Raw genomic sequence first — 24,926 nt, 5'->3', positions numbered from 1 at the left:
TTGAAGTGTGTTTATTTATTTATTTATTATTTATTCATTTATTATTTTTATTTATTTATTATTTTTTATTTTTCTTGAGGTTTTTTTTTGTTTTCTTTCACAACATGACTAATATGGAAGTGTTTTGCATCACTATACATATTTGGAACTCAAAGTTTTAAAAATGAATGTTAAAAATTGTTTTTACATGTAACTGGGGAAAAATAAAATACTAAATAAATTTAAAAAAATTTCAACCAGAAAAAGAAGCAAGCAAACAAACTCTAAGTTATAGGCATTCCTAACCCTATGTGACTATAATTGAAAGTGGAGTAATTATGATTTGTAACCTGCAGCAGTTTTTTAATAAGGAAGAAGAACTTATCAAGTAAGCTCTACAAGAGCCCTGTAGAAACTCAGCTTCGCAAAAGTGGGGAAGTTGGCTAATAGAGAAGTTAACTGGAGTCAATTCCTTGTCAGGCTGCACAGGGTCTCATATATGACACTTTTTAACCTACTGTGATTTATAGCAAAGCTATATACACGACTAAAGAATGTGATTATAAGTAAATAATTGATCACTAATATTTTACAATATGTAACATATACACAGATATGTTTATCTAATATAAACATATGCATCTATAAATACACTTTTGTGTGTATGTATGTACATAGATGTAGATATGGTTTTGCTTCTTATAATTTTTAACTCTAAGTGCTATCCTTTCTCACTTTGAAGAATGTAAATGAATTGAAATTATTTGCTGTAGGCTACATATAGAAATACAGACATTCTTACATAGCTTTATTAATAAGTAGTGCAAATTTATTCCTCTTCTCTTATGGAATCTAAGTTAGCATTCATATTTAGAAACCCCAAAGGCAGTGAAAAGAATATATGTACTTCCATAAGGCCTTTTGATTTATCACTCTAAAGTAAACAATATAAGACAACTTCTGAATTCCCTGGAAAGAATGAAGTCCTTGTCAATTGTCTAATATAAGCATGACTTGTTCTTTCTTTTTTTTTCTATATTAATAGGTAGGGCATATTAGTTATGAAAAGTAATGAACTATAATTCTCCATAAAACTAGAAGAGCTTCATCACCAGTTGTTGATCCTCTCCCAGATTTTATCCATTGTATTAATAGAAAACAAATGAACAATCAAGTCATTGGATTTGGAAACTGTTAAGTAGTGCCAACAAAACATTTCTTTTGCAGACATTTTGAATGGGAACTCTTTTGTCTGTGCCAAAATAATTTAAAAAAAAAATTTCTTGACCAGGAAGAATAACAACAAAATAATATTGTACTATAAAAGAAATTAAATTTTGAGAACTTTGCTCATAAAGGCTCTAGTAATATCACTGGGGTAGAAAGGAGACTCTCTTCAAATTTTCCATGAGGCATAGAAATTCCTGATCTGTTTTTTATATGTAAGACAAGGGCTTACACTATTCTCTCTCAAAATTGGTTTGGAATGTAAGGGGTTGGATGGTTTTTGGCTCCTCCAATATCTACTTTTAATCATTCCGTGGTAGGAAAAGAGAAAGTCATAAACCTCTAAATTCTGCAGCAAAATCTACACATGGGCAGCGATTTCTTTGATCTCTGTTCCCACATTTTAGTACAGGTTATATTGTGCAGTCACTTAGGAACATTAATACTGAATCAATCTTTCTTTTATTTTCTCTTCTCAAACCTGTCAGAAAGGTATCTCATTCCTTTCCTAATGATTATTTAATAGATAATAACACTTGAAATCATGACCAAGACCCTTCATGTCTCCCTTTTTAATTATCCTAGATAAATCAAGAAACAGTCCTGTTCAATATTCTCTGTCTCATCCACCAATTATTCTGCTTAATGATCTCAAAATATAAATTTGAAAACAGAGATTACACTTTACTCCCAACCAATTTCCACTCCATAATCTGAGCCTCAAAGCTCATTTGTTTGAGATTTTTTTCAGTGGTGGAGATTAATTATGTTGTTCTCAATTCCCATTTGTTTACCTTTGATCCAACATTTTTAAGGACCTATCCCATATTCTAGTAATATAGAATCAAATGCATTATAAAAATGTATGCATGTTTGAAGGGGGAAATTTTTAATTTAATATTTTGGGCTGAAATAGTGAAAAGGAGAAGAATTAGTGAGAATTTTAAAAAACTGAGATCCTGGTTTCCATATTTGAGTTTCATAACTCTTCAAGTCCATGAGGAGGAAAACTTTGGAAAGAAGTCAAAATGATATTCAACTACCCCTCACATGGGCATGGAGAATTGAGCAATCTTTTCCAGTGAGGAGAGTCCTATACAAATGGACTTTGAGGCTTGGGTTACAGTAGAACCCTGGGAGGGAGCCTCTTCAACACAATTCAGATTTCTTTTGAAAAAAATCAAAGCAAGGCAAGACTGAAAACATTTATTAATTGCTTACTCTATGCCAGGTGTTTGTTTTGCTAAGTCCTGGGAAAACAAATATAAACAAAGCGAAAGATAGTCCCTGCCATGGGGGAAGACAACTGTAATGGCAAGTAAAATAGGATCTTTTGCTGTTTTTTGTTTTAGTATAATCTTGAATGTGATCAAGGAGGAACTTTCCCACCCTTTGTCAGGCCTGGGAAGATTTGTAAGAAGGTACATGCCTTTTGTTAATGAGGCATTGGTTCTCAAGGGATGTGATGCCTTCTTGCTCTAAAAAGTGTATGAAGACTCTGAGCTGTGGGTTTTATTTTGGGGCTTACTGACTGGAAGTGTTTGGCCAGATGAGAACTCTGGGAAGCTGCTAAGGAGCCCCCCCTGGCTTTGAGAAACCAGATATCATGCTTCCCTCTCTGGTAGCTATGGTCAGATAGTTGGAACTATCTGTTGAATTCAGGCAGAGGAAGCCATGTCTGTTGACTTTTAATTTCTCTGTATTTTCTTTGAAGTTCAGGGTTCTGACTCACATGAACTAGGTGAATGATATATGGTTTTGGTTAAAGGAATTATACATGTGCTTGATTAAACCGCTCAAAAATTGCCTTTCCCTTTATGAATGCAGATCTAAGAACCTTTGATAACAGGCCCTCCTGTGTATGTTGGGGTGCTTACCAATACAACAGCACACCAAAGGGAATTGAAAAGCAGAAGGGCAGAAATCATTCTTAACCACTTGAAGTCTGGAAAGTTGCAAACATAGCTGGGAAGGAATGGAGATTGTCCAGCGTAGGCCATTCCTCAAAATGCAGATCCTGGGAGGAATTTATCAGTGCGAGAAGGGGAATGACATGGTGGAAAGTGAGAAGTTCCAAAGTTACAAGGCCGTAGGGATAGATAAGATGTTCCAGGGTGACTAGGTCTGAGATGCTGAATGAAGTTTTAAGGTAGAACTACAGCTAGGCCTAGTGTTGAAGCCTGGAAAATCAGAAGCATAGCTGAGAGAGTAATGAAAATTAGACATCCTGGAACCCTCCTCAAAATGGAGACACCAGGAGAAACTCACCAGTAGGAGAAAGGAAAATCTGAAAAGCCATCTTCAGAACTGCCATGTTGCTCAAATTTGGGGAAGTGCTACATAATTGTTTCAATCTGTAAATAGGTTTGTAAGCATATAGCATCTCATTCTTGTATCCAACCTGCTGTTAAGAATAATCTATAATATATCTTTTGGATTCTTAAGTATTATGTGGGATCTTCCTTTTTTCCTCTCTTGTGTGGATCTTGGATTACCACATGATCACTCATTTGGTGAGATAGTTCCAGCTGAATAGAGGAATTGAAATAGGCAGGAGTTAAGTCTCTCATTTTTAAAAAATTAAAATTTTTTTCTGTTAACAAGCATTTATTTTCTGTTCTTTCTATATCCCTTCATTGGCAAACAAAACAATGCAAAATAAGAGTAAACAAAACACTTTTTAAACAAATGAGGATAGCCAAACAAAACAAATTCCCATATTGACCATTTCTAAAAACATATCTTATTCTGCACATTTAGTTGATCAACTCTCTGTCAGAAGGTAGGTAGCATTCACTTTAGATTCTCTGGACCCATGGTTGGCCATTGTGTTGATCAAAATTCCCAAGTCTTTGTTTATTTTTATAATGTTATAGTATAAATTGTTCTGATTTTGCTCATCGGTTACAAGTTACAAGTCTCTTCAGGTTTCTCTGAAGTTCTCGCTTTCATTACTTATAGTAGTGAAATAGTATTCCATTGCCTTTATAGACCATAATTTTTTCTAACCATTTCTCAGTTTATGGATACTCCTGTAGTTTCCAGCTACAAAGTTTACATCTACAAAGAGCTGCTATTATTTATATATGCACACATACACATATATACATACACATACACACATATGTATATTATATAGAGCTACTACATACACATTTTTTACATATAAAACTTTTTCATTTTTCTTTGATCTCCTTGAGGTATATAGGTCTAGCAATGAAATTTCTGAATCAAATGGTATTATAATTTAGCAACTTTTAAGGTATAGCTTCCAATTGCTTTCCAGAATGGCTGGACTACTTTACAGATCCAACTGTAGTGTATCAACTTGTCTGTTTTCCTACAGCCCCTCCACCATTTGCCATTTTCTTCTCTTCCTAATTTTTAAATTGCTCAAGGTCAGTAAACCTTCATTCTTGTTGCTGCAATGATAACAGTAACCATAACAATAACATCAGTAAGACCACTATGTTCCAGGCAGAGTGCTAAGTGCTTTACAAATGTGATCTCATTTGATCCTCATAATAACCCTTGGAGATAAGTATGATTATTAGTTCCATTTTATAGTTGAGGAAACTGAGTCAGAGGTTAAATAAATTGCTCAGGGTCACACAGCTAGGGAATGTCATAGGTAGGCTGGATTTGAACTCAGTTCTTCCTGACCTCAGACCCAATCCTGTATTTGTTGTGTCAGCTGGCTGCCTCTGGGTAATGAATAGTCCTAATTCAGTTTTCCATGACTGCAGCACTGTGCTGAAAACAAAACCAACAACAAAAAAAACAAAGTGCACTTAGTATTTCTTCTGTGGACACTAACATAACATCCTACCACGAGTGACTTGCTACACTTTATTCCCTCTGTATTGGGAAGTAGCAGCAGAAATTCAGAGTGGTTAGTAGGAATAATACTTCCTAGGAGAGGTATAGTGGGGTTTGAGATCTGGATGACATGAGAGCTTGCTGCTTGATTTGATTCCTTGCTATTTATTTTGTACTCTATTTTAAATAAATGACCTCTGGTCAAAGGAGAATCAAAGGAAATGGGGACTCATGTAATGCATATTGAGATAGATTATTACCCCTTGAGTATCAAAGCATTGGAAAAAATCAATATTAGAGAGTTTGGATGCCATTTTTGCACCAAGCTTTTGATCCTTTATTGTTGGATCCAGCAATTAACCTTTCTATGACCTCATAGGGTATTTTAGAATTCATCATTTTCCCTCTACTAATGTGAAGCCTACTAATTACTATAGTTCTGAAGATTTATCTAAGAGTACATTAAATTATAGGGACAATTTGTGAAATAGATCTCTTCTTGGACTACTATTATTACTAATAACTAGCATTTATATAGTTCTTTAAAGTTTTGCAAAGCCCTTTACATGTTATTTCATTTGATATTGTCATTAGTGTTTTTTCGTTTACATTTTTCCATTTGAACCCAAAACATTAAATTAAAAATTCCCTCCTGAAACATGCACAAATCTTTTATAATGCATTTAATCCTATTTCACATAGAATATAGAACAGGCCCTTACAAATGTCAGATTGGATATTAGCCAATGGAAAAAAGTTACTTTCAATTCAATAAATGAATTCAGTTTTGTGTCAAAGGCAAAGAAAAACAGACTTTCCTTCACTGATGGTTTTCTCTTTTAATTTGCATACAAGCTATGGCATATTCCACCTATATTGAATATGCATTGTATAAATTAGTATAAGCAATTATTTTTACAGTATTATTATATAGTAATAATAGTTTTATGTATGAAATATTCTTCTCTCCAATGATTAAATGAGTTATTCAGGGCTTTGCCTAACCAATTAAAATATTAAAATACTGATATTAAGAAGTCAAACACATGAAACTCAGTAGCAACAATAAAAATAAAATTACTGATGTGAAATGCATTAGGGAAGAAATAGATGAAGTTGGAAAAGATTTAAGCAAAAAGTCTGTCTGAACAATGGAAGTGTCTTTGAGAGCAATTGGAGTCTGCTAGTGTAGGAGCCAGTTGGAGAATTCCTATCAATTGCCAGTCTAATGATGATTTGTTGTTATGGCTGCTGTTGTTCAGTCATTCATTCCTCTCTGATTCATCGATCCCCATGGACCATATCGTTCATGGGGTTTTCTTGGCAAAGATACTGGACTGTTTTGCCATCTCCTTCTCTAGTAGATTAAAGCAAACAAGTTAAGTGACTTGCCCAGGGTCACACAGATAGTAAGTGTCTGAGGCTAGATTTGAACTCAAGAAAATGAGTCTTCCTGACTTTAGACCCAGAGTTCTATTCGCTGTGCCACTTAGTTGTCACTCCGTAGCATACCTGTTACTTAAGGGGTTATTTTCTTAGTAATGAAGACTTACTGAATATGTTGGGTGAAAGAGAAGAATGAATCAGGGATGTCTATGAGGTTTTGAATCCTTTTTTATTTAAAGAACCATCTGTGACTCAGTTTTGGATACTTGACACATTTTTCACTCACCCTCAATTGTGTCTCCCCTCTGACTGTAGAGCTGGAGGGTGGAACACGAAACTCTTCCCCAAAGCTTCCTTTCTTGAGGTAACTCTATTCTTCATCAGCAACTCTGCTTGGCTTCTACTCCATGGAAGACCCTCACATTGAGTACCCCCTACCTCTTTCTCACTTCCCCTCACCTTTTTCAGCTTTTCAGCTCCCTTTTATGTGTTTTCTTTCCTCATTAGATTGTAAGTTCCTTGAAGACAGAGACTGTCTCTTTTTCTTATCTGTATCCCTGCCACTTAGCATGGTGCTTGATGCATAGTAGGTACTTAATAAATATTTATTGAATTGAATTGGTTTTTAATGAAATGTGTCTCTAGAACAGATTTTTTTTTTTTATGCATACAGTTGGTCTGGCCCAGACAGTATTCTCAAACACATTTTAAGTGGCATTGCCTTTTTCATACATAGTCCACTGTGTCCTAAGGTGGTTTAATTCAAATGTAATGATTCAACTATTGTCAATGATAAGAAGAAATCACTACAAATATCAGCAGATGTATTTTTCTTTACATCCGTTTGATTTCTTCTCCTTTTCACCTATAAATTCTCCCAGGAGATCTTAGTCCAAGGCTTCTTCAGTCTCATTTCCCCCAAACCACTTTTTATTATTTTGTGAGGCATAATTTTCTATCATTATCCTAAGTAATTTTTTGTATCCTCCTTGAACAATGTCATGAGAGACTTGACGGGAAAAGAGATTTGGTGGCGTAGTTAATAGGAAACTTCTTCAAATTCTTCCTCAGGTACTTACTAACTGTGTGACCCTGAACAAGTAACTTTAGCTCTCTGGACATCAGTTTCCTTAATTCTAAGATGAGAGATGGCCTCTATGGTCCCTTCTAGCTTCAGATCTACGATCCTATGAGAGCTGCTGTGGAGAGGGAGGTAAAGAATCAGTGAAGAAGTAAAAGGATTATCTTGCTGTTGAGTCACATTTACTGTGAACCTACTTAGAGTTTTGTGACAATAACAGATTCAAACTCAACAGTACCAGATTTAAATCTAATAGTTGTTATGCATCTGACCCCTAATGTCCCATACAACATAAAAAAGGCCTTTGAAAATTTTGAGCAGCTATTTAATAAATCAAATCAACATTTCTAAAAATGCTTTCATTGTATTAGCTCTCCAGCTTGATCACTAAAGTTGTTTCTTTATTTTTAAACTTCTGTTTTTGTTGTTGTTGATAGCTTTAGGACTGGAGAAGTCATGTCCAAGTCTACTTACATGAACTCAAAGGTACTATTGTTAAGGGAGATAACTATTCAGTGGGTCATAACAATAATAAACAACTCACATTTAGATAGCATTTAGATACAGTACAGTTCCTCACTATAACCCTGTGAAATAGTTGGTTTTAACAACAATAATTCCTGAAATGTCTGTAGTCCTTTAATGTTTGCAAAGCATAATTTGCATTATGTTATGAGAGACACAACAACATCATGAGTTAGGCATGATAACTATTATTACCATCATTTTACAGATAAGGAAACAGGCTCAGAGAGGTTAAGTGGCCCATTGTCACAAGGATGTAAATTATCAGAACTAGAACCTGGTGATGTGTCAAGAATGACCCTTCTTTGGTTCTTTTCACTTGTATTCTCTGATCCATTGTCCTTAGGGATAAACTTAGCTCAACCACTACATGGACTTCAGGTACCTCTCAGTCCCATGGTTCTGGCTGAGCTGGACTAGGAAAATAGTGTGTGCCTATTGCTATACACTTAACAAGTGTATGCATACTTTTGCCTTATTGTATTATGGCCAATTTGAAAGTGAACAACTTAATTATTGGTCACATGGTATGTTATTAAATAATTTTTATTGCAATAAAAACCTTGATGTGCCCCATGGTAAATTTAAAAATCTCTTAATCATAAGGATCCTCCAATTCATATGTTAATGAATCATTAGAAACTGATTAAGTTTAAGTATCCAGAGGCCATTTTATTGGAATTAATTGCTTTTGTAATTTTTTCATTCAAAAAACATTCTAAAGCAGAGATTCTTTAACTGTGAATTAAAAAAAAAACTTTAGATAATTATATTTTAATAGAGTCGGTTTCCTTAGTAATCCTATTATTTTTATTTTTGCACACTATCCCTGAAAGGCAAATTCCTGAATATATTTCCAGTTCACTTTTTGACTTGTATTATCTAAGAATTAATTCATGACAAAACTGTGACCCAGGACATATCATTTAACTCTGTTTGCCTCAGTTCTCCATTTGTAAAATGAGCTGGAAAAGAAAAACTCAAACAGGATCACAGAGAATGGGACAAAGAGTGAACAAAGACAAAAAAGAGCTAGGTTACTAAGGCCCAAGTCTCTTGACCCTCTCATGGTCTTTCATTAGCAAGGTCATCATCGGATCATGATTTAGACATGAAAGAAACTTCAGAGGCCATCTATTGCAAACTCCTTATTTTACAGATGAAGAAATTGAGGCCCATAGATATTGGATAACATGTGCATAGACACATAGTTAGCTAAATGTCAGAGACAGGATTTGGATGCAAGCATTCTTGAATCCAAGTCATAGGATCATAGAGTTAGATTTTGAAGAGACTATAGAACACCTTCATTTTATAGATAATGAAACTGAGGCCAAGAGGTAAAATGGCTAACTCAGGGTCACACAACTAGTGTCAGAAGTAGAATCTAAATACATTTTCTCCTGATTTTAGGCCCAATACTCTCTCCTTTACCCCTTCTTCAAGAAGCCCACTCTTGAGGAAATCTTCCTGTAGGAAGCTGGTGACCTAAGGTTACAATTCAGGAACTCCTGAGCTTGGTTTTACCCATGAGGTAAGCCTTAATGTTGGCACTACTCAGGAAGTCTCTCTTCTCTTACTAGAAAGCTGAATTCCAGGATTATATGCTCAGGGAATTAAAAATTCCCCCTCCTCTGGTTAAGAGCTTGGGTTCAGGAACGTTGTCTGTATACTCCTCAGGCCTTGTTACAAGACCTACCACTGCCATTTGCTTCTGCTATAAAATTGTCATTACCTACTCCTATGTGGAGGGAGGGAGATAAATCCTTTTACCTGTCCCTTGTTGGAAGAAGGTCTCACAGGAATGTGAAGAGGAAGTTCTAGAGACCAAGAGAGTGTGTGTGCATATCTACTACACTAACTTTGACCATGGCACTGAGTCAAATGTTCTTGTTGTGGATGCTGCCTCCAATGATATAACTAGCAGCCCTTCCTTGGTTGCCTATTCATATAAAAATATTCAAGAATTCCTTGAGATGTACTGCTGCCAATTATACTTATCAACATGCAGAGGCATTTTAATAAGGGTTTATTATATATTCCGAGCACAATCCCATGGTACACAAAAACCAATGGGCCATGAGTAGCATTTTAAAAAAATCTCATATAGGGCAAGGCAGGATGGATACAATTAGAATTTTTATAGAGTGTAAAAAGGGAAGGTAAAGATGTACAATTCAAAGAATAGAGAAAGGGAAAATCTGTATCAGGTAAGTTAATTAAATAAATATTAGGGGGTTTAATTAGAATTTACAGACAGCAGGAATTAACAAGATAGCTATAGGGCTATAGCTGGTGTTTCAGCTTAAGTAAAGCCAAAATAGAAATTTTTCTGTCATTGACCAGTTAATTATCTGACTTGAAAGCTCTAGCTATAGATGTGACTAGCTCTCTTAAGGAAATGGCAATTATAAAGTCAATATAGAAAAATTATCTTAGCACACTATCCTCTTACCAATATCCTCCTTTAAATCCTCCACAGGTGGGCCACCCAATGTGGTGGAGACCTTCCTCTATATCTCTTGACATTGCCTGGATAGCAATATAGTATGCTGAGTATCAGTCATCAGTAACTCTTGTTTTGCAACTGATCTATCTTCCCCCACTCCCCACTCATATATCTCTCTGCTGTTGTCCTTTATACTGCTTCTCTGGCATAATTCTTCATTAGCATTGTGTGCATGTCTGCCATTCATCTTTCCCTTTGCCCTTTGTATAACCTTCAACTTTTAATTCTTTGGGAGCCATGGAATTTTATGACTCATAGGAGAGTTTTCATGATTCTGAATTTCTGGGGCTAATTGCTTCAACATGTTCAATATGCTGATCCATATGTCCATCCTAGAGACTTTCAGTAATACAAGTTTCCACTTCAGGGGGATTCCTGACCAAGCAGAGCAAGTAGGAGACTCCAAGGGTAAGCCAGAAAAAGGGACATCTGTGGCTATGAAGAGATGTAGACATAGTTTTCACTCAAAAAGTGCCAATTCCACTCACATCATGGTGATTTCCCTATTGGTGTTGTAAATGTATTCCTTGCTTCTAAACTCAAGTACCAATTGCATTTATGTCCTAGCCACTTTGTAATAAATATTTGTGTTTGCATGCTTTTTGGTTGCCTTGGTTGCTAGCAGATTAGCTGACATGGATACCCTAGAAATGAGCCAAATCTAGATGTTCCCAGGTTTATCTGGGTTGAAGTATGAGCTGTGATATTATTACTAAAATGTCTTTAAGAATGAGCCCCATCTATCTGTTTTCAATCTACACAAGGTAGTCTTTATAAGCTAGCTCTAGTAAAGTTGTTTAGTTGAGGGATAGGGGTAGAGAAATAAGCATTAAACTTTAGAATATAAATATTGCAACAAATTATAGGTTCAGTGATGAATGAATGAATAAGGAATAAGGAAAATCACATATTTGTAAGAGAAATCACTATTTTAAGACCTACAAATTTGCAGAACTTGTACATGGGGAGCCTGAAGTCCAGAGAAATGACCAGTCCAGTGGAGTCACATAACTAATTGGCTATGCTCAGGATTAGTACTGAGGCCTCTAAATTCCTATTTCCAGGTGATTTCTACTATATCACACCTGTTTCTTTAAGATTCACATTTGAGAGAAGCATCATGGTATAGTAAGTAGAGACAATCTGGAAGACAGAAGTTCTAGGTTAGCTTCTAACACATACTATAAGCCTCTGGGCACATCACCAAACTCACTGCCCTAGGCAACCAAGACTGCTCTAGGCAACCAAGTTACAAAGGAGTTGCTGATCTTCACTGAGAGAGGGAATTTTCTTACAAGGAGTTGCTTTCATCAATAAATTTACAAGTCCAACGGTGGAAAAAGATTCACATCTTTAAAAAATTTTTTATTTTTATTTATTTTGTTAAATATTTCTCAATCATACATAAAATTTTTTACCAATCATTTAAAAAAATTGAATTCCAAATTCCTTCCCTTCCTTTCACTCTTCTCCCCTCCTTGAGAGGACAAGCAATTTGATTTTGATTTTAAATGGGACATTGTCATATTAGTCATGCTACAAAAAGAAAACACAAACAAAATAAAAGATAAAGAAACTTTAACAAAGTGTGTTTGCAATCTACATTCAGAATTGATCAGTCCTCTCTTTGGAGGTGAAAAATATTTTTCATCATGGGTCCTTTGGAATTGTCTTGGATCATTGACTTGATCAGAGTAGCTAAGCTTTTTACAATTGATCATCCTTAGTATATTCCTGTTACTGTGTACAGTGTTCTGGTTCTACTCACTTCCCTTTGCATCAGTTCATTTAAGTCTTCCCAGGTTTTTCTGAAACCACTTTACTTATCATTTTTTATAGCACAATTGTATTCCATCACAATCATATACCACAACTTGTTCAGCCATTCCTCAAGTGATGGGCTTCCTCTCAATTTCCAGTACTTTTCTACCACAAAAAGAACTGCTATAAATATTTTGGTACATATGGATCCTTTTTCCTTTGATCTTTCCGATATATGGACCTAGTAGTGGTATTGCTGGGTCAAAGGGTATGCACAATTTTATAGCCTTTTGGGCATAGTTCCAAATTGTTCTGCAGAATGGTTAGATTAGTTCAAACCCAAAAGATCCATATCTGAAAAGTGTCAACTAGAAATCTCTGGATAATAATTGACATTATAATGAAGAAAATAATAAATTGTGAAAATTATTGGGCAGGATATATAGCTTTCCCAATAAAAGAATCTTGAATCTATAGATTCCAGGATTTCTATGTTGAGAATCTGTCATTCAGGACTCTTTAAAAAAGCAATTAAGTTTTATATGGGATATTTATACTGCTTTCCTGTATAAAAACTGCTAATTAGTAGCTACTAACTGAGGCTATTACCAGTGAAGGTGTGTATCAATTATGTTGATTTACAATGAATTTTGTGCTTTTTATGTTTTAGTTGAGAAGGGTATTGAAAGGGAGATAGAGCAGATCTTGTTGCTAAATTAGCATTTTTCCCCCTCTAGGAATGTCAGCTTTGTACACTTAAGTTTCCATTTTCTACAATGAGAGATTTCAGGGCAGAAGTTGTCACTTCTCAACAGCCTCCTTTCTCCATGTATTTTTAAGATACACCTAGGGATGCATATTTCTGGCAAAGCTAAAAATAGAGAGTGTTTAAATTTGAAGAGCTTTAAATGATACAGGCAAAATAGTATTGCTGAATATTAGAATATTAAGATGTATACAAAGTCTTAAAGAATGTACACTGTCTTTGTACACAGTTTCTATTTGCTCTGGAAGAGATGAACAATCTGATATTTGTATTCACATCTTTATTGAAACCCATTCATGCCAATGTGCTAATTCTCCTCAAAATTTGCCTTGTTGACTCTTCCATTTCTAATTGTGGAATGAAAAGTTTGGATTCATAGGTTCCCAAAGTGGGCAGTACCACCCCTGGAGGGGGTGCTGGACTGAAGGGGAGGGGCAGTAGTAGCCTCAGGTGCAATTTGGGGGCATGGAATAATAAGGGTTAACTTAACCTAACCCTAGCAGGGTATTGAGTAATTTTTTATAAAGGGAGCGATAGACCAAATAAGTTTGGGGACCTCTGAAGGGTATAAGGAGACTTTTCAGGAGTTCACCATATTCCTAGAATGTTTGTAGTCTTGGAAGTCTAGTCTCAAGACTACATGGTCCATGATATTTTAGCACCAAATCAAATCCCCTACTGGGAAGAGGTCCTCATGGGGGTAGATCACTCTACCTAGGTTATACAAAAACAAACTAGAGTGGAATTAAAAAGAGAAAATGAGAAGAAGGACATGATGGCAAAAGGAGGTGATGCTCAAATTCCCTTCTGCAGCAATGGGTCAGGTAACTCTAAACTCTACGTACATTTTCATTTTTTATAGTTTGGAGCTCGTATAATTTCTTCATATGTCACTGACCTTGTATATCTTAAAAATACTAGAGGAAATACTGCTTTCGAGTCACATGGTTCAGATTTAATAACTGCAAAATAAAAAAAAAATAATTGTAACAAGTATCATCATTGTGTAGCTCATAGGGAGGTAGAGCAGACATCTCTAGCCTCTTTGCCCTCACTCTTCTCCAAGAGAGACCTTAAGTCCTGCCAGGAGAGGAAGGAGAATGTTGGGGCCAGAAGCTTGGCCGCTCTGTTCCCCTTGGAGAGAAGGGGTTCTGGGTGAGAATCATATCTACTTATTCCCTTAAATATTGTTAGTCTAAGGGATATGGTTTCCAGGTTCGAGCTAACTTCTCATAACTGTTTCATTAATTGAGGGTATGGTATGGGGGGGAAGAAGGACCCAAACTTTATATAGAAAGCTTGACTCCCTGTCTCCCAAATACTAGTTTCACAATAAATATACATAGCAGGTAGCCAAGAAGTTCATTTATCCAATTTGATAACAAACAGAAACCAGAGAAGGTATACAGAGAAGAATATCAGAAAATGTGGAGTGAAGGAGCTCTCCCATTGGGAGTGAGGTAACTCAGTGAAGGGAGAAAGTTCTAGATTTCACCCAAGGGAAAGTTCACTGAAGTCTTTAGTTTAGCAAAATGGGAATAGGACATGATGGAGATTGCCAGTTTATTTCATGTCAGTTTCTGCCCAGAGTTTTTCCCTTCAGTAGTTTGATATAGGATTGACATCTTCTGTCTTTTCTCCTGAGGCTGCAAGCCAGCAGTACCCAAAGTACCAGTCAAATCTGAAAAGCTTGAGAAGACTCTTGAGCTTGAAGAGGGAACCTTGACACTCTTCTCTCTCCTGCTCTCACCAATTCCACTCTAGCCCTCATACACGCTCATGGCATTGATCTCCAACAATAAGGAGAGAATCCTATACCAATGGGTTTTGGGACTTGGGTTACATAATATCTAGCATGCTTTAAGGTTTGCAAATATTATCTCATTTTATCCTTACATCAACCCTGGGAGATAGTGTTATTTTAATCCCCATCTTACATATGGGGCTATTGAGGAATAGAGAGAATAAGAGACTTTCCCAGAGTCACATAGCTAATAGTTTCTGAGACTGGATTGAATTCGGAACTTCCTGACTCCTTATCCAGTGCTCTTTTGCATGTTGTTGCTGGTCAGTAGCTTCTCTTTGTGACCCCATTTGAGGTATTCTCAGCAAAGATACTGGGGTGGTTTACCATTTTCTTTTCTAGCTCAATTTACAGATGAAGAAACTGAGGCAAACAGGGTTAAGTGACTTGCTCAGAATCACACAGCTAGGAAGTATCTGAGGTAGGATGTGAACACACCTTTCTGATTCCATTTCTGGTACTGTGTACACTGCACCACCTAGCTGCCCTTCTTTTGAGTGAAACAAATGAGAAATTATAAAATTATAAAAACTATTCAACTTCAAAAGCACCAATGTGAAATTTCAATATAATTTCACCTGAACTATTTGTTGTTACAGAGCAGAAACTTTGACAGAGCTTTATTTTCCAATTTTCATTTTATTTTTATTCTACTTCAATCAATATCACATCTACTTTTTATCAGACTTAAATTGTCAGGTGACTTTTCTCCTTCCTGAAGCAAAAGACTGTATTTGATCTTCATTATTTGCAGATTCTGCATTTGTGAATTCGCCTACTTACTAAAATTTATCTGTAATCTCCAAATGAATACTCATGGTTCTTTTGTGATCATTCAAGGACATACAAAGACATGCAGAAGGTGGTGAAAAATTCAAATCTACTGATGGGCATGTTCCCAATGAGGCTGAATAAGGCAATGTTCTGCCTTCTTGCTTTGGAAAGCAAATATCCTTTTTTCTATTTTTCATATTTTTGTGCTTTTTGTTGGTGATTTCACTACTTAAAATGGTCCCCAACTGTAGTCCTGAAGTGCTGTTTGATGTTCCTAAGTATAAGAAGGCTGTGATGTCCTTTACGTAAAAAAAAAAAAAAAAAAAAGACGTGAGATAAGCACCATTCAGGCATGAGTTATAGTGCTGTTGGCCATGAGTTTAATGTTAGTGAATAAACAACATAGTCCATCCAGAAAAAAGGAAGAAGGAATTTGTTGAACTGAGGAGTATAATTGTATCTGTTGGTATCTTGCTTAATGATAATGATAAGTGATAATGATAATCAATTTCAGACTGGTTTCCAGTGACTTGGGTTCTCCCAAGATGATTGACTGACTAGTAGTCTGGGGAATATGAACTCTTTTTTGTGGAGCTTCTTCTCTTTGCTGGTTTCTAAAAGAAAACAACAGACTAATTGCTATCCTTACCCTCATTCCCCTGCTCCCCTCCCTTTCATGTTTTATTCTTTTAAGAGGACAAATTGAGGAAGTTAGTAATGGGCGTGTGAAATGCACATTTCTAATAATTATTTTAAAATTGTTTATGAGTACATTTATTCTTATATCATCTTCATTTTCAAATATATGTTAATCTGCCTGTTTTTTTGCAGCTCTTCCAATAATTGCAATTTTTTCTTTTTTCTTTTGGTCATCTTTGTAAATCTGATGGATGTAAGATAGAACGTCAGTGTTTCCTTAATTTGCATTTCTTCAATTATTAGTCTTTTGGAACATTTTTTTTATATTGTTGTTGATATGTTGTTTCTTCCTTTGAAACCTGCTGGTTCATATGATTTGACCATTTGTCATTTGAGGAATGTTTCTTGTTCTCATAAATTTGAATGTATCTTGGATATAAGATCTTTATCAAGGAAGTGCTGCAAGATTTTTTTCTCCCTGTTTCAGTAAGGGAGATTTTTTTGGGGTAACACTAGCCTTGAGGGTTGCCTTGTAAGTAAACTTAAGTTTCAAAGTTTGGAGAGATGATGTTCTAGGAAGAAAGAGTTTCCTAAGCAACATCTTTCTTGAAAAAAGAAGAGAATTGCCCTTTTGATTGTTGTATCCAGAGAACAATAGGGGAATTAAAGGGATAGATAGCATAAAGAACATAAAGGTATAACATATAAAAAAGCAAAGCAAACTTTGCCCTTCCTTCCCAAAACCCCTCTCCCTTCCTCCAACCACTACAGTGAATATTTCAGACATTTCAGGTCCCATAGGAAGAAAGTTACCTGACTAGTATCCTCAAAGTGTGTTTACTTTCCACTTGGAGTCCAAATCTTATCAGGTACTGTAAGTCTACCAGACACTGTACTGTATAGGACCATTTGTGAGATGTAGGGTTTTACTGGAATGTGGAAGTATTATTCTACTGGTAAATCTACTAAGTGGAATAGTGGATAGAAGTTCAAGGACTGAAGTAAAACAACTCACCTTCCTAAATTCAAATCTCGCTTTAGACACTTATTGGTTGTATGAACCTGGGCAAGTCACTTAGTGCTTCAGTCCCTCATTTGCATAATGAGCTGGAGAAGGAAGTGACAAACCACTTTAGTATCTTTGCCAAGAAAACCCCAAATGGGCTCACAAAGAGTTGGGCATGACTGAAATGACTGAACAACTGCAACAACAAAACCTGGATTTCAGTTTCTTGCAAGGGGAATGACTGTAAATGCTTTATGTGTTTTCTGTATCTGCTTATGGGCTTCTATGAGTCCCTTATGTCTTATATATTGTCTGTGGGGATAAGGATTGTCATGTATCCAATATGCATGTTACTGTGAGAGAGAAGCTAGGGACACTCCTAGACACTCTTATTTGGAGAATTTCCCTGAGAAATCTGAGTGGTGGGTCAAAGAGTATGAAATGTTTGGGTCGATCCCAAGATTGGACTGTTTGTGTGAACCTAGGAATTTTGGAGCCCTGGACCACAGATTATACACCCAATGTTTAATAGTAGAATAGAAATAAAAACCAACTAAACAAAAACACGGTTATGAATCTTGATATTTTATCTACATGATATTTTTTCTAATGCTTTTCATGATGATGTTCTCTGAATTCTTTAGTTCTGTAGTTTGAAGATTGAGCACCAGATGCCCAGAAAGAGAACCTTCCCCAAACAATACTCTTCTTGGTAAAAAAGAGGACTGTAATTAGGAGGATTTGCAACTCTAGAATTAAAGCCATACCAGGAGAGGCCAGGAGATCTTGCACATATTTCACGATATTGCTGTGAGTTGCTTGAATGGTGCAATTTAAAGATGAGTGAAGCATATATGTTCATGGTAAATATCTATTTTCTAAGTTTAATAAATATAATGGACCATTTGAGTGTTTTATGTTTCTTATATTCATTTATGAGCATGGGAAGCATTTGAATCTTATACATTTTCTGTGATGGAGGAAATAAAAACCTGCCCCATACATGGTATCCACATAGTCACAATATTCTTATTGGAAGGGATCTTTTATCCCTAAATAGGGGAAAATTCTAGATATGAGTCAGATTTAGAGTTCTCTGGAATTTTATTTTGATATGGAGGCATGACCAAAGGGAGAGAACCTGAACCTTTTGGGTTTAAGGATTAAATCTGGCCAATTTGAACTCTAAGTTTTTGGGGTAGAGGACATGAGACTGTGGGTGACATAAAATGAGATATACTCACTAAATGATTGCTAAGATCACTTCTAGCTCTACCTGTTACTCTGTGCTAACAGGACCCTGAAATCATAGATTTAGATCTGGAAAGGACTGTAAATGGTCATCTAGTCCAATTCTCTCTTTTTACAGAGGAGCAAACAACCTTAGACAGGCAAAATAATCTGTCCAAGGGTCTCTCAGCTAATAAGTGGCAGAACAGAGATTTAGGCCAGGGTCCCTTGTGTTCAAATCCAAACCACTTTACACTGTATCATGAGCTATTTTACTCTTCTTTTCCTCTTGTCTCTTGCTGATCAAGCTATCAATTAGCATTGTCAACTAGCAAGGATTTTAATTGGTATTTATTAGCAGTTATACAATAACTAGTCTGATGCTGATTGACAGCTCAACTAGCTAGAGACAGGAGTCACAGGATGCTGGTGGAAGCTGTGCATTCTTCAATAAGGCAACTACAAAGACGATAATAAAGCTCCTTGGTATTTGCTACTTGTAATAGTAATGATGTCTTAATGCCCCAGTATGGTAATACCCCTGCTTTACCATTTTAGGCAAATTTTCTGGACACATGCCTTCCCCCACTGAGTTCTGCTTAAGTTTCATACTGTAGGAAGGCATAGTAACATTATCCTTTGTGATCATTCACCATCTGTTTGGTGGGGAGCAGAGTCATTGGTTAACAAATCTGACCTCAAGAGTAGGCAAAGAACTTCATTTCATGAAATATTCAGAATTTGGCTTGGATACATTGATCAGATCGTAGATCTAGCTAATTGGTTTTTCTGGGGAGGGAGGGAAAAGGTGGAGAACTTAAGGAGACTGAAGACAAACTTCACTTAATTCACTTTCACAGAGTTGTTAACCTCAGGAAACTCTGCCTCAAACTCTGCTGAACATTAAGCTTTAGCTTCATCTCTCGTTGTACAGGATGCCTCTCTAGTTCTAACTTGGCAATAAGAATTGTTTGTGGTTTTATTCATTTAGAGAACTCTGTATGAGGAAACTCTGTCTTCTAATGCACATCTACACTTGTTTTGCAATGTGTAATCTTAAAAAGTTATTTGGTGGCACTGAGAACCTAAGTGAAGGCTTATAGTCACACAGCCATTGTGTGTTAGAGGCAGGACTTGAATCCAGGTCTTGCCAACTCTGAGACATGCTTTCTATCTACAATACCATGCTTCTCTCTCTCTCTCTCTCTCTCTCTCTCTCTCTCTCTCTCTCTGTATATACATATATGTGTGTGTGTGTGTGTGTGTGTGTACATACACAGATATGTCTATGTCTACATCTGTCTCCATATTTTTAATGTAGTCTCTGGTACTTAGTATTCTATTGTGTTTCTCTGATTAGCGTAGGCTGCAGTTATTATCTTAATACATAGAATAATCTATCTAGCCATTGCATATTGCCTTTTCTGCTAGTTAAGTATTTAACTGTTACTATTATTGGTGATTTTGTTTAATGCCTGGGCAAAGGTCACTTGAAAACTAAAAAAATGATAGTTTGTCATTTATAACATTTTAATATATATGGTTCTTTCTTTTCCTTTTCATATTTATTCCTGATGACTTAAAAAACACTTTCTGAAGTATATTTTCAAAGCATAGCAAAACTTTGTGGCCATTCTTTATTTGATATAGAGATTCATACACTTGCCATAAGAGAGACATTGTTTTGTATTGGATAGAGAGCCAACCTTGGCATTAGGGAGATCTTGTTCAATTCTGAGCTTTTACAGATACTGCCTGTGTGACCATGGGCAAATTAAATGCCTTAAACAACTCTTTAAGACCAAGTAAATACTGGAGAGTTCCTCATTTTACATATACAGAGTTTAAAGAAAAATTAAAATTTTTTGAGTTGAGACTTTAAGCAGAAAGTGAGCAGTGGAGAATTTGGGGTGCCATGGGTAAATCAAATCTTTTTTTTTAGTACCATAAATAGAGTAGAGTTTTCACATCGGGGAGTTTCCATGCTGGTAAAATAATAGGTTGATGTTTTTTCTTACTCTAGTACAGGGGTGGGGAATCTGGGACCTTGAGGTCACATGTGACCCTAGTAGATAGAGGATTATCTGCTTGGAGTCAGGGAGATCTGAGGTACAATCCTTCTTTGAGCATTTATTCCTGATGTGATCCTGGAAATATCACTTAACTTCTTTCAGCCACAGTGGCTTTATTTGTAAAATGGGGGTAATAACAGCACCTACTTTATGGTATAGTTGCAAGAACTAAATGAGAAAACATAGGTAAAGATCTTAAAGCACTATATAAATGCTGGCTATTATTATTGTTACTATTATTAAAAAGAAAAATCTAAATGCAAACTAATAAAGTCCCATGACCTTGGTCTTATGTCCTAATTTTGCTATTGAATATTGAAAATGACGCAAGTTCACTCAATCCCTAAACATTTATTAAGTGCCTTCTGCATACCAGGCACTGTGCTACGTGTTGGGGATACGAAAAAAGGCAAGAGACAATCTCTGCATTGAAAGAACTTATAATGTAATAGGGAAGAAAATTTCCAAGCAAATAGATGTAGAATAAATAGGAAATAACAGTTGGAAGCCACTGGAATTGAGTTGGGGAAGACTTCCTATAAACTCTGGGATTTTAGTTGGGACTTAAAGGAAGCCAAGGTGGTCAGTAGGCAGAGCAGAGGAGAATATTCCCAGTATAGGAGACAGAGAAAATGCCAGGAAGACCACAGGCTTCCTGTTAGAGGACCAGAGCAGTGGGAGAATGATTTCCACCTGCATTTTATACAGATGTGAAAACTGAAGCTTAGAGGAGTAGAAACCTACTCATATTCAACTGAAGCAACTGACTTAATGCCATTTTTTTCCATTCATAAAACTTTTATTCCTCTTACATCAGCTTAATACACATATTCTTAACAATTATACTTGGATTATTCACAAAAATTTCGTAAGACATTAAACAAAGCTAGCCATCATCTCAAGTTATTTCCATGTTAACTATTTTTATAGCACATGCATGTTAGGCAAATATCAAAAAAATCACAAAAGCAAAAAACCTAAAAAGAGTTAAATACATGGATTTTTTGTTTTACTGCTGTGCTTGATATACAGTGATTTTATGAATATCAAGCAATTCATTTTTACTGCATCTTTACTGGCACATTTGTTCTTAGGTTGCCCAAACCATTTAAATACAAAAAAAAAAAAATGAGTGTAGCAAAAATAATGAAAGCAAAAACAGCAGGTAACTGTACAAATAATGGAATGTGAACTGTTCCTGCCCTTCTCCAGAGTAAACTGACTGGGTTAAAACTTTGTCTTAAGGAATACTTTTGCAACTGCAATTATAAAAGTATACACATTGAGATTGTGTATTCCACAGATACACATGGAATGACATGTAATATCCATGGGATATCTGTTTCTACCATAGCCATAAGTGCTCTAACCTTCAAGTACCCACAATAACTACACCTGTGGCTGGAACCAATTATCCTTTTATCCTCACACCATGACAGACCAATATGTAGGCAGTTTTCTTTGCTTAGACATGGAAGCTGTTTTAACACTGGCCTTGTGAAATCACAATGTACCAAAAGTACTATGCCAAACATGTAAAACATGTATAAAAATTCCATATCCCCATATTGGCCACCTCAGATGAAAACAGATAACTCCCCAAATATTAACTGGCTCTACTCCCCTAATATTAAACATAAAAAGCACATGGGAAATATAGAAATCCAAATAGAAGTAACATAAACCTGTCATAAATCTTATACAAAAACTATCTGTGGGACATCATGGATGACAAGTGGTCTACTGTGTCAATTTTAGAATGGGGCAGACAAAAGTTGGAAGGCTGTTTAATTCTCCCTCCCTTCTCCTGCTTCAGTTTCATCTCCTTGAGTGTCCGTTGTCCACAATGTCAAGTTGTCTCTCAGTAAATGCTTTATTAATGTGCTGTCTTCCTATGATTCTTCACTTAATGTATTAAGTTCAGCAATGGGTTCATCAAAAGCTGTCTTTGCAAGGGAGCAGGATTTTGTTGGTTCTGGATCTCCTGATAGAACACAGAGAAGTTCAACGCCAGACCCAATCTTATAGAATGCCTTGGTTGCATCTCCTTTTTGTTGATTTCAAATGCTTCCTGATAGGCTTGTTGTGATTGATCCACTATTCCTTTCTTGTCATCACCAGCAGCAACCTCAGCCAAATAACGGTAGTAGTCTCCTTTCATTTTCAAATAGAAAACTTTGTTTTCTGCTTGTGAAGCATTAGGAATCAAGAACTTTTTCAATAGAGACTACATAATTGCAGATATCTCTTAGTTCGGTCCCAGTTTTCTCTCTGTATTCTCAGGCCACCTGCTGTTTTTTCTCAGCACCTTCTGTCTTTTGCTCAACACTTGAAACAACCCTCCAAGATGACCTTCGGACCCTTACCACATTTTTGTAAGCAACAGAGAGAAGATTCCTCTCCTCACTGGATAATTCAGCTCCTTGCTCAGTTTCAGACAATGTAGGTTGCCTTGTCATCACATCTCTCAGCCTGTTCAGTTAATTTAGCCTTCTGCACCAGCTCAGTGACTGAATGTTCTTTGCCCAGAGTGAGTGGCGGCAGTGGTGGACTGACAGACAGATGGACGCGGGGTTCAGCGGTCTCTGGGTGGCCGTAGAGGCAGCGGCGGGCGACTTAATGCCATTTTAAATAAAAATATAAATAGAATTAATGCCAAACCCATAAAATGGGTTTGACTAGAAAATGGTAAGGTTGAGTCCATAAATCACACTCCAAAATCAATTGTGTAACGTTAAAACAAAAGACCATTTTCTCCCTCTTCCCCCTGAACACTGAAGGCACTTTCTAAGTGGATGTTGAATGAATAATGAAACATTGTATTTCCAAGTCTGTTTAGCAAAGGTTCTCAGTAGGGAAATTTTCCTCAAGGGATTAAGGAGGGCTGACTCCCCTGAAATTAACTCATTTCTGCCTCCTTAAAGCTTAAGTTCCTAATATGACAGAGATCAGCTAAGGACAGAAATTAAACAATACTTTGTAGGTGTTTAGTCAAGGGCTGGATGTTAGGTATGTTGTAGAGGGGTCTCTTGGTTAGGTTCTGTATGGTCTCCAAATGACCACTGAAGTTCCTGAGATTGTCAGAAAACTGACATCTTAGGACACTTAATCGGGACATGTCTGCCTTTGGAGGAATTCTGTTTCATGGATCCATCTGAAACCTTTGGAGAATAAGACAAAGTAGCTTTATATGCTGTCGTGTTATTGTCACTAATCCCTTTGATGAAGCCAGATGTTCCCTTTATGAAATTATATTTTTTGAAAATTGTGACAGATTCTCCCTTTAGTTGTATATCTTTTATCCAGATCTACATAAAAATGATATTCATTTGACTAAAATAAGGAAACACATTTTGGGAAGATGGGATAATGGGAGTTAGGCAAAATAACATATAGGCATATGGAGTAACTTTAGATTCAGTAGTGGAAGTGACTTTGACATTCATCTTTTCTTATTCCTTCATTTTATGAGTGAGGAAACTGAGACCCAGGGCCAAGTTAACTGGGATTTTAATCCAGAAAGAGCAATGGTTCTGAAGTAAGAGAACACAGGTTCAAATCCCACTTCTGATGCTTTCTGTCTGAATGACCGTGGTTCAGTACTTGATCACCTCAGTTGAGTTTCCCCAGCTATTAAATAAAGGGTTGAACTAAATGGCTTCTGAGCATGTTCCAGTTCTGGGTTTATGCTGGCTTTACTTCAAATTGTCATATACTTTCTTAGGTGCCACACTGCCTCTTAGTGGTGGAAAAAAGTTCTGAAGGCAGAGCTGAACACTAGGTAAAATCTTCACAGAAGATGGAAAATGTATTATAATCATTTGGAATTAGGATTGTCAAAGACTGGAAAAAGGCAATCCTGGTATACGTTGGGGGAAAAATGGTTTTAAGTGTTAGACATAGGTTCAGGTCCTAACTCTGTTCTTTATTACCTGTGTGACCTTGGGCAAATCATTTCACCTCTCTTGGCCTCAATTCCTCATCTACAAAATGAGGAGTTAGATAAGGTGAGCTGGACCTGCAAGGTCCCTAAATCTTTGGTACCATGACTACTTATTTACATATATTGCTTTGAGGTTTGCAAAGCTCTGTGTATATATGTATGTATATATATATATATGTATAATATTTTTTCATTTGATTTTCACAATAGCCCAATGAAATAAATACTATAGGTATCATTATTCCCATTTTACAGATGAGGAGACTGAGATTCAGAGAGGTTAAATGAGCTAGTAACTATAAGAAGCAAGATTTAATCCATTTTTTCCAACTTCAAGGTCAATATAGTTTGCTGTCTATAATGATAATGGCTCATGTAATAATATTCCACTTTACAAAGTACTTT

General features: G+C 36.1%; 1 pseudogene; it reads right to left on the bottom strand.

Moving 5' to 3' along the window:
* Nucleotides 1–22,365: 22,365 nt before the first annotated feature.
* On the bottom strand, nucleotides 22,366–23,696 carry LOC140522859 (14-3-3 protein zeta/delta pseudogene; annotated as a pseudogene).
* Nucleotides 23,697–24,926: the final 1,230 nt, after the last annotated feature.

Source organism: Notamacropus eugenii, chromosome 2, assembly GCF_028372415.1.
Source record: "Notamacropus eugenii isolate mMacEug1 chromosome 2, mMacEug1.pri_v2, whole genome shotgun sequence".
Classification (NCBI taxonomy): Eukaryota; Metazoa; Chordata; class Mammalia; order Diprotodontia; family Macropodidae; genus Notamacropus; species Notamacropus eugenii.
The sequence above is the reverse complement of the archived record's forward strand: the minus strand, read 5'-3'. Positions and strand labels throughout refer to the sequence as shown.